General features: G+C 41.7%; 1 long non-coding RNA gene across 1 annotated transcript in view; it reads left to right on the top strand.

Annotated features, from left to right (window-relative positions):
* Positions 1 to 14,092: 14,092 nt before the first annotated feature.
* LOC122201127 overlaps positions 14,093 to 14,873 on the top strand; it is a 40,755-nt gene continuing 39,974 nt past the window's right edge. Inside the window, exon 1 of the long non-coding RNA XR_006194092.1 lies at positions 14,093 to 14,241. This is a non-coding gene — a long non-coding RNA (uncharacterized LOC122201127). The remainder of the gene's footprint in view (positions 14,242 to 14,873) is intronic.

The raw sequence follows: 14,873 nt of genomic DNA, 5'->3' as shown, positions 1-14,873 counted from the left end.
TTCTAGATCCTTTAGGTGTGCTGTTAGATTTTGTATCTGGGGTTTTTCTTGTTCCTTGAGATAGGCCCGGATTGCAATGTATTTTCCTCTCAGGCCTGCCTTTGCTGTATCCCAAAGTGTTTGAATTGTTGTATTTTCATCTTCATTTTTTTCCATATATTTTTAAATTTATTCTCTTATTGCCTGGTTGACCCATTCATTCTTTAGTAGGTGTTTTTTAACCTCCATGCTTTTGGAGATTTTCCAGACTTTTTCCTGTGGTTGATTTCAAGTTTCATGGCATTATGGTCTGAAAGTGTGCATGGTATGATATCAATTCTTTTATATTTATTAAGGGCTGTTTTATGACCCAGTATGTGATCTATCTTGGAGAATGTTTTATGTGCACCAAAGAAGAAAGTATATTCTGTTCCGTTGTGATGCAGAGTTCTAAATATATCTGTCAAGTCCATCTGATCCAATATATCATTCAGGGCCCTTGTTTCTTTATGTATTCTCTGTCTAGATGTTCAATACATTTCTGTTAGTGGAGTATAAAGTCCCCTGCAATTACCACATTCTTATCCATAAGGTTGCTTATGTTTGTGATTAATTGTTTTATATATTTAGGGGCTCCCATTTTTGGTGCATAGACATTTATAATTGTTAGCTCTTCTTGATGGATAAACACTGTAATTATTATGTAATTCCCTTCTTCATCTCTTGGTACAGCCTTTAATTTAAAGTCCAGTTTGTCTGATATAAGTATGGCTACTGCAGCTTTTTTTGATTTCCAGTAACATAATTCTCCGTCCCCTCACTTTCAGTCTGAAGGTGTCCTCAGGGCTAAAATGAGTCTTTTGTAGACAGCAAATAGATGGGTCTTGTTTTTTTTATCCATTCTGATACCCTATGTCTTTTGGTTGGAGCATTTGGCCCATTTACTTTCAGTATTATTATAGAAACATTTGGGTTTAGAGTCATTGTGTTATCTGTAGGTTTCATGCTTGTAGTTGTGTGTCTGGTACTTTGTGGTCCTTGCAACATTTCACTCACAGAGCCCCTTTGGATCTCTTGTAGGGCTGGTTTAATGGTGATGAATTCCTTCAGTTTTTTTGTTTGTTTGTTTGTTTGTTTGTTTGGGACAACCTATATCTCTCCTTCTATTCTGAATGACAGACTTGCTGGATAAAAGATTCTTGGCTGCATATTTTTTCTATTCCTCACATTGAAGATTTCTTGCCATTTCTTCTGGCTCGCCAAGTTTCAGTAGATAGATCTGCTACTACCTTTATGTGTCTACTTTGTATGTTGGGGCCTGTTTATCCCTAGCTGCTTTCAGAATTTTTTCTTTATCCTTGTATTTTGCCAGTTCCGCTCTGATATGTCGTGCAGAAGATTGATTCAAGTTACGTCTGAAGGGAGTTCTCTGTGCCTCTTGGATTTAAATGCCTGTTTCCTTCCCCATTTCAGGGAATTTCTCAGTTATGATTTGTTCAAGTACACCTTTAGCCCCTTTTTATCTCTCTTCTTCTGGAAATCCTATGATATGGATATTGTTCCGTTTGGTTGCATCATTTAGTTCTCTAATTCTCCCCTCTTACTCCTGGATTTTTTTTATCTTTTTCTCGGCTTCTTCTTTTTCCATAATTTTATCTTCTAATTCACCTATTCTCTCCTCTGCCTCTTCAATCCATGCTATGGCTGCCTCCATTTTATTTTGCACCTCATTTATAGCATTTTTTAATTCATCATTACTGTTTTTTAGTCCCTTGATCTCTGTAGCAATAGATTCTCTGCTGTCCTCTATGCTTTCCTTAAGCCCAGCAATTAATTTTATGACTGTTATTCTAAATTCTTGTTTCATTATATTGCTTAAATTGGTTTTGATCAATTCGTTAGCTGTCGCTACTTCCTGGAGTTTCTTTTGAGGAGAATCCTTCTGTTCAGTCATTTTGGCTAGTTTTCTGTCCCTAATGTGTTTTAAAAGCTTGTGTGCTCTGCACCTGCAAGTACTGCTATATTAAAGGAAAGTCATACACTGTCCAGGGCCTAGCCCTTCAGGAGGTGTTTTTTTCAGGTATTGTTACTTGCTTTCTGTTGTTGTGCCTTTGGTTATTTTATTACCCTACTTATAGTAATATTTTGTACCCTCTACCAGGTGTGCTTTGATTTGTTCCTTGGAGTAGCCCTGTAAAGGAAAACAGACAAACAGGAGACAAAAACATGCAAACACACAAATAAATAACACAAACAAACAAATAAACAAAAACAAAAACCTAAAGACTAAAAGCAAAAAACCCAAAAACACCGACTACAAGTAAAGAAGAGGGTGGATGTGGTGCTAATGGAAGAGCATATACAAGGAGAGAAATGACAGGAGTGGGGTGTAGGTGGGGGGTGGGAATGAACATTGATTATGCAGAGTGACTAAAAGGCTTAGTCCAGAGAAAGAGAAAGGAAAATAAAGAAGGAGGCAGGGAAAATGAAACAAAGATAAAATTACCCAGACAGAGAAACTATATGGTGATTATTCCAGAGAGAGAGAAAGGAGTGTAAAGACGGAGGTGTAGAACATGTATCAAGACAATGGATTAAATATGCCTGTTTAGACAGACAATAACCAGAGTAACCAGCCTAGGGGAGGGAAGAGATAAGGAGGAGAAATGGGGTGGGGAATATATCTATATATCCATAATTGACCTATAGTTAATCCAGGCAATGATGCATTGCTTGTTACGAGGAGCTGTCCACAGGGTCTGTGGCTCTCAGTCATACACATTTACCCAGTGTAAGGGGGCGTGATTTGGCGTATTCTGAACCCACCTCCACTATTGGCCTGGGAGTGATCCATGAGGACCCGCCTTGGTGAGAGGGGGTGGGGTGGATGGTGATCTCCCAGTCTCTTCTCCATGGAACCAGACCCAGTGGACTCCATTTGAGTCATCCTCCCTGTGCTGTGGGTGCAGACAGGGCAGTTCTTGCTCCATCTACTCCCCTGATCCTGTGCTTGGCTAGCATTCAAATCCCAGCTCCGTGCACTCTGGCACTGAGGAAGCGCCTCTCAGTGTGGTGATATATGGTCTTGTCAGGCTTTGTCTGTGCTGCGGCACTTCAGGGAGGACCGACTTCTATTGCGGACTGAGAGCTGCTGCCCTTGCCAGGAGCCCCTGGGGTGGCAGATGCAGGCAAGCTTTGTCTTTTCCCACAGCACTCCAGGGAAATGGCTACCTTATCCTCCTGCATACTGAGCTCTCAGCCTAGCCACTGTGCCCGGGGGTGGTGGATGCAGGCAGATTCTGTGCTATCATGCAGCCCTCCAGGGAGGGAACCACTTTCTCCAGCTGTGGACAGAACATCTGACCTACCACCGCACCCAGGGCTGGCTCCCCTCTTCCCTAGGTGCTCAAACAGGGAGCTGGCCCCAGTCCAAAGAAAGCCCCGCAGTTAGACATCGGATCTCTCTGTCTCAGTCTGAGATCTTTCTCCTGTCCAGCTACAGTCCTGCACTTCCCTAGCCACTCTTTCTCTTCCTTTTGTCTCTCTACAGAAGGGGGTCCCTCCCCTCCATGCCCACGTGGACTTTTTTTTTTATCTCCCCCAGTTCACAGTTACCCACCTATCTTTTTTCCAGCTTTCCCATTTTCTTCCTAGTAGATTCAGTCTCTTTTCCTCCAAGGCTCTTGTGTTCAAAGTCCTTTGGCTTCTACATTTCTTTGTTTGAGAGATGCAGGACACATGGATCCCCCTACTTCTCTTCCATGTTGGCCCTCTCCATACCGTGTACTTTTTTAATTTCTTCTTTGAGTTCTTAGTTGATCCATTTGTTCTTTAGTAGCATGTTATTTAACATTCATGCATTTGTGGTCTTTTTACATTTTTTCTTGTGGTTGGTTTCTAATTTCACAACATTGTGGTCAGAAAAGATGCGTGATATAACTTCTATCTTTTTTAATCTGTTGAGGTTTGTTTTGTGGCCTAATATGTCATCTATTATGGATAATGTTTTATATGAACTTGAAAATAATGTATATTCTGCTGTTTTAGGATGGAATGTTCTGAATATATCTGTTAAATCCATCTGGTCCAGTGTGTCATTCAAAGTCATTGTTTTTTATTTTCTTCTTAGATGGTCTGTCCATTGCTGTAAGTGGGGTGTTTAAATCCCCTACAATGTTGTATTACTATCGATATGTTCCTATTGTTACAGAACCAGGCTGGAAAGCTGGCAGAAAAACCAAGCGGCACTCAGAGATCTTGGTCGACTGGAGATTTATTTCACACTGGCAGGCTCAGAGGAGACTGTTTCTCCAAAGGTCTGAGCCTGGAATGTAAGTGGAGAGGGTAATTTATAGCCGACCACCTCCATATCTGTGGGGGATTTTGCGCACACAGCAAACAAAAGAAGAAGAAACCAGAGGAGGGGTCTCTAAGCTAGAGACCAGAGTTTGTTTTAGTCCAATCAGCCATCTTTGGCATACTTTATCCACTTCTCCAACATTCCCCCCTTTGATGCCTTAAAAAAAAAAAAAAAACTTTTAATAGGCATCATCTTTCAGTTTTATAGGTTGGTACTCTTGGAAGGTTAAGATATGTGCAGTAGTTTGGCAAGCAACAGTGTTTTCAATAAAACATACCATAGCATTCAGTATACAGGGGCCAATGGATACAAGTAAAATTATGGAGAGGAGGGGCCCTACCAGGGCAGGAAGGCAGGATGCCCAATCTGTGAGATCCCATCCTTTTCATTGATTGATATTTTCCTGATGTCTATGTTGAATTGTTTCCTTGAGTTCCTTAACCTTAGTTGTAATTATTCCTGAATGGTTTACGAAATAGCAACATTCATCCCCCAGAAAGATGCAAGTCCCTCCTTTCTCTGAAGTGAGGAGGTTGAAGGCTCACCTATTTTGGAGGGTCACTGCTGCCAGAGAGTTTATTTGGCTTTGTAAATTTATCAGAGAATCTGCCACCTGTTCCATGCCTTCATTTAACTCTTGAGATAGTCTATGGTATAGTCCTATGGATGAACCTATGCCTCCTATTCCAGTTCCTATTCCTGTTGCAATTCATGCTCCTATCAGAATGGGTAGCAGGATTGCCCATTTAGCCCAGGAGGTGGGTCTAAAGGTTGTTAGTAGCTGATCTTCAGTGTATACAGATATCTCTTGGGTTAGGAAGATGGAATAACATATCTGAGTCCAGTTGGCCTCTAAGCATTGGTAGGCCAAATTAGAACATAGATAGGACACCCCAGGGGTGGAACATAGGGTTGTACTCCTCTTTAAGATTATATTTCTTCTGTATAGAGAGGTAGCATTTATACCTTCTGGGCCTGTACAGATTAGATTGTTGGCATTTGTGAGACGGATCCCAGTGGCCAGGGGTCCAATTAGGACAGAGGTGTTGGTTTTGAGATTTTCAGGAGGTTCCCAGTCAAAGGGAGGGGAGTGGCTAAGTAAGCTCTCTGGCTGAGGGGCAAGCACATCCAGCAGGTTTGGGTGTGATTATCTATTTTATGGAGGACTTGTAGTGTTGGCCCAACACTGGAGTGGGGAATTGGTAAGCATCTGATTTAGAGCTGAAAGGTTCAAACCCTGGTAGGCTGCCAGGGGAGTGGTCACCTTTATGGCTTGTATTACCCTGTCTTGGGTATCCTTTATAACCTTTTGAAGGGCCCTGTCTTGCATCCCTCCCCCATCCAAGATCCCCCGAGGTCCCCCATTGAGGAATGTAAGTGTAGCAAGCCCTATGAAGGCCCTTGTTGTGACATGGGTTCCTAACATTTGGGGTTATCTCTACAGTCCAATACTTAGTCCTTGGGGCACCAGGTGACTGACAGAGAGTGGGTGTTTTTCCGTTGTAGCACTCTTTGTGGAGGGAGGTGAAGGCACTGAATGCCCTTGACCTCCCCTTATTGTCATGTAACAATCCTGGGGACAAAGTGGGTAAGCAGCAGTTGTGAGGGTGAGAGAGGTTATCATAATATACAGGCAATACTTAGTAACCCTCCAATCCAGAGGAGGTATGTGAGACCTGGCATGCAACTTTTGTCCCATGCCCAGCTTGTTGGTGCAGTCTCTATCAGCCCAATAGCAAGAAGTAAGATCAGGGCTATGACACCAGTAAGGGACAAAGGCTGGCAGAGTTGCATCCAAACTCCTGGGCTCAGTCCATGTGTTGATTCCTCAAGCTTCTGCCATGTGCAGGCCAGCCAGCTTCCGGGGTGTGGCTGGAGCAAGGCTGGAGATCTCAGGGGTCAGTGTATTTTTGAGGGTCAGTTTAAGCAGTTTGACTGGATCTGGATCACTTCGCCAGTTTGAGGGTTCCTCTGAGTTGGCCTTCTTAGCTCTGGAGTGATGGACCCATGGGGAGATACCTGAAACTGAATCCTCTCTTTGGCTGTATGTCTGTAAAGTCCACCTCCAAGTCTTTGAAAGGGGCAGGTTTCTGATAACTGTCAGATCAGGTTTAAGGAAGATATGGTTTGCATATTTAGAGATCCATCCTGTTTTTCAGTTGTTTAATAATCATATGTCCATGGGTCTTATTATTATCCCCATAGAATAACAAGCATAGAAGATTGCGTATACATGAAATACTGTGACGATATTCTGAAGTTTACCTCAAGTTGTCCAGTTTAGGCAAACAACAAACATTTAAAGGCAATCATAACTAGAATTTAACATCCATAATGGTGCATTGTTGAAACATAGTTGTTCTCTCTAAACCCCCCTCCCCCTTCCAGAGATAGCCAAATTGAGACCAATGCATTTGTAGAACAAATCCAGTCTTCACAAATCTGGCCTAATTATTTACATAAACTCATCAAGAATAACGATTGATCATGAGGATCTTTTAAAGTTTGCTTTGTTGGAACCTTTTATAAGGAATCTCCAGGTTGAATTGTTAGTAGCCTCTCCAGACCAGAAGCCAAGCCAAATAGTTGCCATCAGACAAGCCTGCAATACCTGTAGAATTGGGTGAATTCCTATTCATGAGGTCCCCAAGATATCCTGAGGTTCCTGCACTTGCCAGGAAGTGGCCTTCTTTACTTATCTGGTGAGGCTGCTGGGAACTCTGTAAGCAAGGCACCAGGCAGGATTTCCAAGGGGCTTTATGGCTCCATGTTTTATAAAGCCAACCCTAATTCCTTAAAGTTGTCTGGTCATATCTGAGTTTATGAATGTCATCCTCAAATATGACATTCCAGTCAAAGCCTTGGTAAAATAACCAGTATTTCCAAATGGTGACCTGTTATAAGATGAACAGATTCTTATTGAACTTATGCAAATGATTGTAATTGCCATGAAAGAAAGAATACTCATTGAGAGTTTTGAATTTCAGGGGAATTATGTAGAGAGAAAAGATAAATGCTTCAGTTTACATATGCATGCTTTATGACATTTTTGTATATTATAGATATCTTAAGAGAAAGCTTCCTTAATCTGGAAGATGAAACATTAGAAAACCAGCAATATTTTCAATAAGAATCACAAAACTATAAGCTTCCTCAGTTCATTTAATCCCATGTTCCTACTTCTTGTTCAATTTCAATGCAGCTTTTTAGTTCTGGAAATTTTTACCCATTTTAGTATTAATCTTAAAGATGTCAAATACCTGTATTTATCCCCAAAGTCCTTTTTATAAATCTCCTTGAAGAAGAAACATATTTTGTGAGAGAATAAGAACAATTATAAATGACAAAATCTCAGAAATAGATATCATTAAAGATGATGAGAGTTCATTATGATGCAATTGACAAAGAAATTTGGTTATTTCTGTGACACATAACATCTCAAGTAATCAGAATATTAAGTGATGACCTTATATCAAAACATTAAAATTTTAGGAATTGCATATATTCAGGCAGTTACAGCATTCACCTGTGCAATACAATCTAAGGTTTACCATTGTATGACAGAGCTTTTCCAAGTAACTTAACATCCCAAATAAAAGGACCTAATTGGTCAAGAAGTCTTCATTTACCATTTAAATGCTGAGAAGTTTGTTAAAACCTCAGAAGTCATAAGTTCATCCTAAATAGGATTACAGATCATTACAAATCTTACAATTTTATATATTCAACTAAAGTGGCAATAAAAAATCCCAAAGGTGATTGTATAGCATTATACAGTTGTTATCAAAACCTAGCTCCTTTAACATTCAGAAGTTTTAACTAAGTTATCAAAGACCTGATAGAGATGAGACCTAAAACTTTGATTCTCCTGGAGGATAAACCTTTGTTTGCATTATATTATCAAGAGCAGATCAACAGTTCAAGAAAACTTTGTCATTTGAGCGGAGAGAAAAGCAGGATTTCAACCTTATACTAGTGTACTTTTAAGATTCCATTCATCTCAACCTTTTATAACTTTCTTTTGCTTCTAAATTTTGTCCCAAAGCCATTTCTATCCAAATAACCAGTCTCATTTAGGACAAAATTACTTTCTTCTACCTACAATGAAACTGTATTTCTATTCCTTATATCTTTCTTATATACCTCCTATTTTCCTACATACAGAGTTACTTTCTTTATTTTCATCAGTCTTAAGTACATTTAGCAGAATTTTAACTCTTAGGAAACCTTAGTCTCCAATTGAGGACTTAGTAACCAATTGAGAGGTGTTTACATCAGAATTTTTTTGGATGGTAAATTCATGAACGAATTACGTACAAAGCATGTTTTCCAATAGGTCCGAATAGCCTTAATTTCTCAGCAATAAGAAGTTAAAAACACAAACTTATGTTCAATATTCAAAGCTTTAGCATTCCATCCTATTGGAAAAGTTTCAGGTTACCAAGGACCTTGAAACTTATCTTAACAATTACCCATGAAAACTTTGAGACAGACAAAATTAACTATCATTAACAAATTGCAACAGAAATAACATGAGCTTATTTGACCTTTGCTGATAACTTTAAGACAGTTCCAATAAACTTAAATTAGTTTAAACATCGAATATGTTTCACCTGCATCCACCTAAAAATCAATCAATTTTTTTCCCAGTGTCAATTTTCATTTGGGGCACGAGTGGAGGTATCTGAAATGGGTGGTCCAAGGAGGGTGCACTTTGCTCCTTGACTTGGAGGGTGGAAGGAGGAACCAATGGTGCCGGAGACACTGAGGATGGTATAGGACCACACCCAAGTTGGTGCAGAAACGTGAGGGGGAGGGGAAGGCAGAAGCAGCAACTTCTTGGGATATTCCTTAAAGTCCCTGTCCTGAGGTAGACTAACCAAAGGTGGCTCCAATTATAGCTGTTAACCTGAAAAATGAGAGAGAATCCCTCACATCTGTTAAGCAGAGGAACAGGGAGAGTCAGTGTCCCCTTTTAGTCTGGTTCTATCTAGGCTAGACCAATAAGGTCCCCTTCTCAAGGTTCCTCCTGATTTCCACTAGGTTTCTGGGACTTTCCCTGTTTGGGACATTTATTCTTTTTAATGTCTTTTCCCCTTGCAGCTGGACATATTTATGGCCTTTTCAGCCCCCTGCTCTGATCCCCCCCCCCCGCCCCGAGGGCCTCTTGAAATCAGCGGATGTGGACTGGCATCTGTAGAGTTCCTGTGCCTGGCCGAGGGCGCAATCTGGCTGGGGAGCCATGTGGGGGAGGGTTTTCTGGTCTGGAAGGGGAGGAGAAATGGGCAGCTGCCCCAGCAGCATCTTGGCTGCGAGGCTGGTGACAGCATCAGAGGTGGCAGCAGTGAGTCCACCAGGGGAGGAGTTTCAAGCTCAGGGGAGAGGGGAGGGAGTCTAAAGAGTCATGAAGAGGGGAACATTAGGGGAGCGGTGGGTGGCTTCTTTGACTCCCTGCGTGAGTCTCTGGATGAAGTGACTAAAACCTTTGCCTGGCTCTCGTGGCTCCATACTGACCCGACAATGCTCCCATGATGTGGAGTCACAAAGACAGAGGGACAGGGACACCCCTTCCAATGAGGAGACCAGCCAGATGCCTGTCTGGCAGTGTCCTGAAGGAACTCAGGTGAGGATCAGCCCCACAGGTACCAGCCCTGCGACCCATGATCAGAAACATTCTGATATTGCCACAGACCAAGCGCCATCAATCATGGAATCGCAGATGGGCCCACTCAGACTCCGTGGACCCCTGGGGACCCCAAGTGTGCCTGCTTGTGGAGCCACAGAACCGAACTCGGCAGGCAAGCTAGACTGAGTCGCACATTCACATTCACATACACACCAGATGTTATTATATTCCTTACCATAGAATCCCTACCTTTGACACTTCTGAAGTCCTGGGGAGTGATCAGGTCCCCTCTCCACTCTTGCGAGTGGGCCTGACTAGATTGGGCTGCAGCCTTTCTGGTTCCAACGTCAGGTTCAGGTCCTCACCTGCCAAGTCTCCTCGAGTCCAGCGGGAACAGCAGAGCGGGGCTGGCCTGAAGGGGACAGAGAAGCAGACTGCCAAAATTTAGGCAGGGTGCGCACTCTCCCTTGTGATCCTTCATTCCATCACCGCCTCGCTGTTCTCCCAAACCAGTGGCAACAATGGGCCAGCACAGTTGGGTTTCCTGGTCAGGAAACCAAGTATGTTACGGAACCAGGCTGGAACACTGGTGGAAAAACCAAGCAGCACTCGGATATCTTGGTGAACTGGAGGCTTACTTTACACTGGCAGACTCAGAGGAGACTGTTTCTCCAAAGGTGTGAGCCCGGAATGCAAGTGGGGAGGGTAATTTATAGCCGACAGCCTCCATATCTGTGGAGGTTTTCACCCACACAGCAAACAAAGGAAGAAGAAACCGGAGGAGGGGTATCTAAGCTAGAGACCAGAGTTTGTTTTAGTCCAATCAGCCATCCTTGGCGTACTTTTTATCCACTTCTCCAACACTATATGTTTATTATTAAATGTTTTATGTATTCAGGTGCTTGTTGGGTGCGTATATATTTACAATTGTTATATCTTCTTGTTGGGTTGTCCCATTTATTATTTTATAGTATCCTTTGTCTCTTTTTACAAACCTTGTTTTAAAGTCTATTTTTTTTAATATAAGTATTTCTACTGCTTTCTTTTGACATCCATTTGCCTGATAAATATCCCATCCCCTCACCTTCCATCTGCAGGTGTCTTTAGGTCTGAAATGAGTCTTGTGTAAGCAGCATACAGATGGCTCTTGATTTTTCATCCACTCTGTTACCCTACATCTTTTCATTGGAGTATTCAGCCCATTTTCATTCAAAGTAGTTATTGATAGATATGTATTTATTGCCATTTTGTTACTTGTTTCGTGATGGTTTTCATAATTTTTCTCTGATTCTTTCTTGTCTCTCTTTCATGGTTTCCTGGTTTTCTTTAGTGATATACTTAGGTTCCTTACTTTATTGTTTGTATATTTATTACTTGTTTTTGATTTGTGATTACCCTTAGGTTCAAATATAATATCTTCTGCATATAGCATTCTGTATTAAGCTGATTGTCACTTAATTTTGAATTCATTGGTATTATTTTGTACATCCTTTTATTTTGTACTTCTCTTGACTGATTTTACAGATATACCTTTCTTTTGGTTTTGTGCTATTTTTCCTACTCTTATAGTTTTTGTTTTCTGCTCACATTGTCACCATTGACATTTCTTGGAGGGTTGGTTTAGTGGTCATGTATTCTTTTAACCTTTATTTGTCTGGGAAACTCCTTATCTCTCCTTCTATTCTGAATGATAACCTTGCTGGGTAAAGTATTCTTGACTTCAGGGTTTTCCTTTCCAATACTTTGAATACATAAAGCCACTCCCTTGTGGCCTGAAAGTTTTTGCTGAAAGATAAGCTCATAATCTTAGGGGATTTCCTTTGTATGTAAGTGTCTTCTTTCCTCTTGCAATCTTTAAAATTCTTTCTTTATCTCCACTTTTTGCTATTTTAATTATGTGTGTTGGTATGGAACTCCTTGGGTTGAATTTGTTGGGAGATCTTTGTGCCTCCTGAATCTGGATCTGTTTTCCTCCACACGTTCAGGAAGTTTTCAGCTATTATTTCTTCAAGTACATTTTCTACTCCCCCCTCTCTCTCTTCTCCTTCTGAACTCCCTATAATGCAATTGTCCTTATGTTTGATGGAGTCACTGAGTTCTCTAAGTCTATTCTCGTTATGCAGTATTTATCTCTCATTTGTTCAGCTTGATTCATTTCCATTACTCTGTCTTCCAGGTCACTGATATATTCCTCTGTTTCCTGTAGCCTGTTTATTTTGTCTATTGTATTTTTAATTTCATTTATTGAGTGCTTCATCTCTGATATAATTTTTTTATCTCTTTTTTCAGAGTCTAACTGATGTCCTCTACACTTTTCTGAAGTCCAGTGAGTATCTTTATATTCATTCCTTTAAATTCTCTGCCAGGCATATTATTTATTTCTCTTCCACTTAGATCTCTTGTTGTGATTTTGTCTTATTTTTTCATTTGGGACATAATTCTCTGTCTCTTTTTTGTTTGTTTGTTTACCTCTCTGTGTCTGTTTCTGTATGTTAGGAAAGTCAGCTATGTTTTCTGCTCTTGAAAGTAGTGGTTTTATGCAGACAAGGTCCTTTAGCACCCACAGAGCAGTGTCCCCTATTCACCAGAACCTGGCATTTCAGGGAAATCTCCTATTTGTGTTGCTTAACTCCTGCTATTATACCTGAGTTGCCTTTCCTTTTAGTCCAGATGTCTAGATTGACTCTTTGCCTATTGTGGGCTCTCCTTACTTTCTGTGATGTTAGTGAAACCCAGACAGGGTGGTTCCGAATGGGCGAGATCCATTCAGAGTAATGGGAGTAATTGTGGGTGTGGGATCAGAGTTAGCAAAATTTGCACTGAGCAGCTAGTCCTAGGCTGATCCCTGGAAGTGCAGCAACAGCCAGAAGTGTGGCACATAGCAGTGGCAGTAGCTAGGCATGTTCAGTGTCTGTGCATAGGGCAGGGTGTCTTTGTATTCAACAGCTCTGTGTGGAATATTGTGGCTGGAGTGTGAGATGTCTGTGCATGCAGCAGCTGGTCTGGGCATATGTGGTGTTAGGGAAATTTGTACTGAGTCACTAGTCCCAAGCCAGATCCCTTGAAATGAGGCGTCTACTGTGGAAAGGTGCACAGAGACAGCAGCTGGGCAGGACATGCATAGAGTTAACAAAATTTGTGCTTAGCCCAGGGTCAAGGCCAGCAGGCTTGGAGTAGGTGAATCTTCAGGAGAACTTGTGTACAGGACACACTGCTAGCAGATTAGATATTATGTGTCTGTACAGTGCTGCCTCCTCAGTACCACAAAGCTCTGTGTTTATGCTGGGGGTCAGGGGAGGAAAATGGCACCTGCCAGCTCTTTTGTTCTCAGAAAAGTCCCCCAACAAAATAAGTATAAATGGATTACCCTTCTGTTGTGTAAGCTGTCACTTTTATATTGCATCTTTTCAGGCTGTTGTCTCTTTAAGGGTGGGGATCTGGCTATCAGTGGCCCTCCTGTGCCCCCAGCTTGCTCAGGGCTAAGTTAGGTGGCTCAGCTGACTTAAAGCTCCAGGCTCCAAGTTCTGCTGATATACAAACTCATAGAATTCAGGCCTGATGGTTTTCAAAGACAGAAATTATGGGGATTCCATATCCCCATGAAGGCTTCCTGGTGTGGACCCCCTTGGGTTGATTTTGATGGAGAGTGTCTGTGCTTCCTGGATGTAGATGTCTGTTTCCTACTCCCAGTTAAGGCCGTTTTCAGCTATTATTTCTTTAAAAACATTTTCTTCCCTCTTCTCTCTTTGTTCTTCTAGTATCCCTATAATGCAATTATTATTTGATGATGTTGATCAGTTCCCTTAACCTCTTCCCAATTTTTATAATTTTTTTCTTTTTCCTGTTCCATTTGGGGCTTTCCCCTCTCTTCAACTGGAGATTCTTCCTTTCTGTGTGCAGCGCCAGACCACCTATTTCTGCCCTTTCTAATGTCTCTGATGTGGCTTCTTCTCTACATTTATTAGTGGAGTTTCTTCTGCCAGTATTTGGGTTACTCTCTGTTTTTTGTTTTTTTTTTTTTTTTTTTTTTTTTTTTTTTACTCAGATATGAGTGATACATAGTTATAAATGTGGGAAGGGTGAACTTAGGATCTGCAAAACATGTGTGGGTAGGGCACACAGTTTGAACAAGGTGTATGCTGGTTCCTCCTTAGAGGGGTTCCACCATCACCACAACTGGGACCAAGGTCCCACAAAGCAGGTGGGTCAGGAGATGTGGTGTTGGCAAGGTATGCCCTGTCTTCCAGGAGAGGGACCCAACAGCACTGGGACTGAGGTAAGTGTGACTGGGAAGGGAAAATCCACCAAAGTCTCGGGGGAGAGACTGGGCTTGGTACAAGCAAGTTAGATAATTAATGTCAGCACCACGCTGGTTCCCGTAGATGGTCCTGTGTTTAAACTGAAGCGTGGGGTAGAGAAATGGCACCTACCAGCTCTTTTGTCTCTGGAGGAGTCTCTGTCTATCCTGGACACATTCTGAAATTGGTAAATAACTCTTCTGCATGACCGAGACATTTTTCATACTGCTACTTCTAAGCTGTTTGCTCATAGGCTGTTTGCTGTGTCATCTCTTTAAAAGAGGAAGGACAAGGACTCAGTTTCCTATTGTCCTCCAGACTCTCCCCAAACTGAGCCCACTGATTTAAGTCCTGCTGGTTGTAAGAACTCAGGAAACTTGAAACTCAGCCTCTCTAGTTTTCAAAGCCAATTGTTATGGGAATTTGTCTTCCCAAGCAAGCTCCTGGGTGTGATATTCTCCATTCTCTGTGCCTGCCAGTCCCTTCCTCCAGCAGAGAGCCCTGTGATCTATTTACCTTTCCACTGCTTCCTTACACTCCCTACCTTCTTTGATGTGACTTCTATATATTTAGTTGTGGAGTTTGTTCTGCCAGTCTTTGGGTCATTTGC

This window comes from Panthera leo, chromosome D1 (assembly GCF_018350215.1).
Source record: "Panthera leo isolate Ple1 chromosome D1, P.leo_Ple1_pat1.1, whole genome shotgun sequence".
Taxonomy (NCBI): Eukaryota; Metazoa; Chordata; class Mammalia; order Carnivora; family Felidae; genus Panthera; species Panthera leo.
Note: the sequence above shows the minus strand (reverse complement) of the source record. Positions and strands in the feature narration are given on the sequence as shown.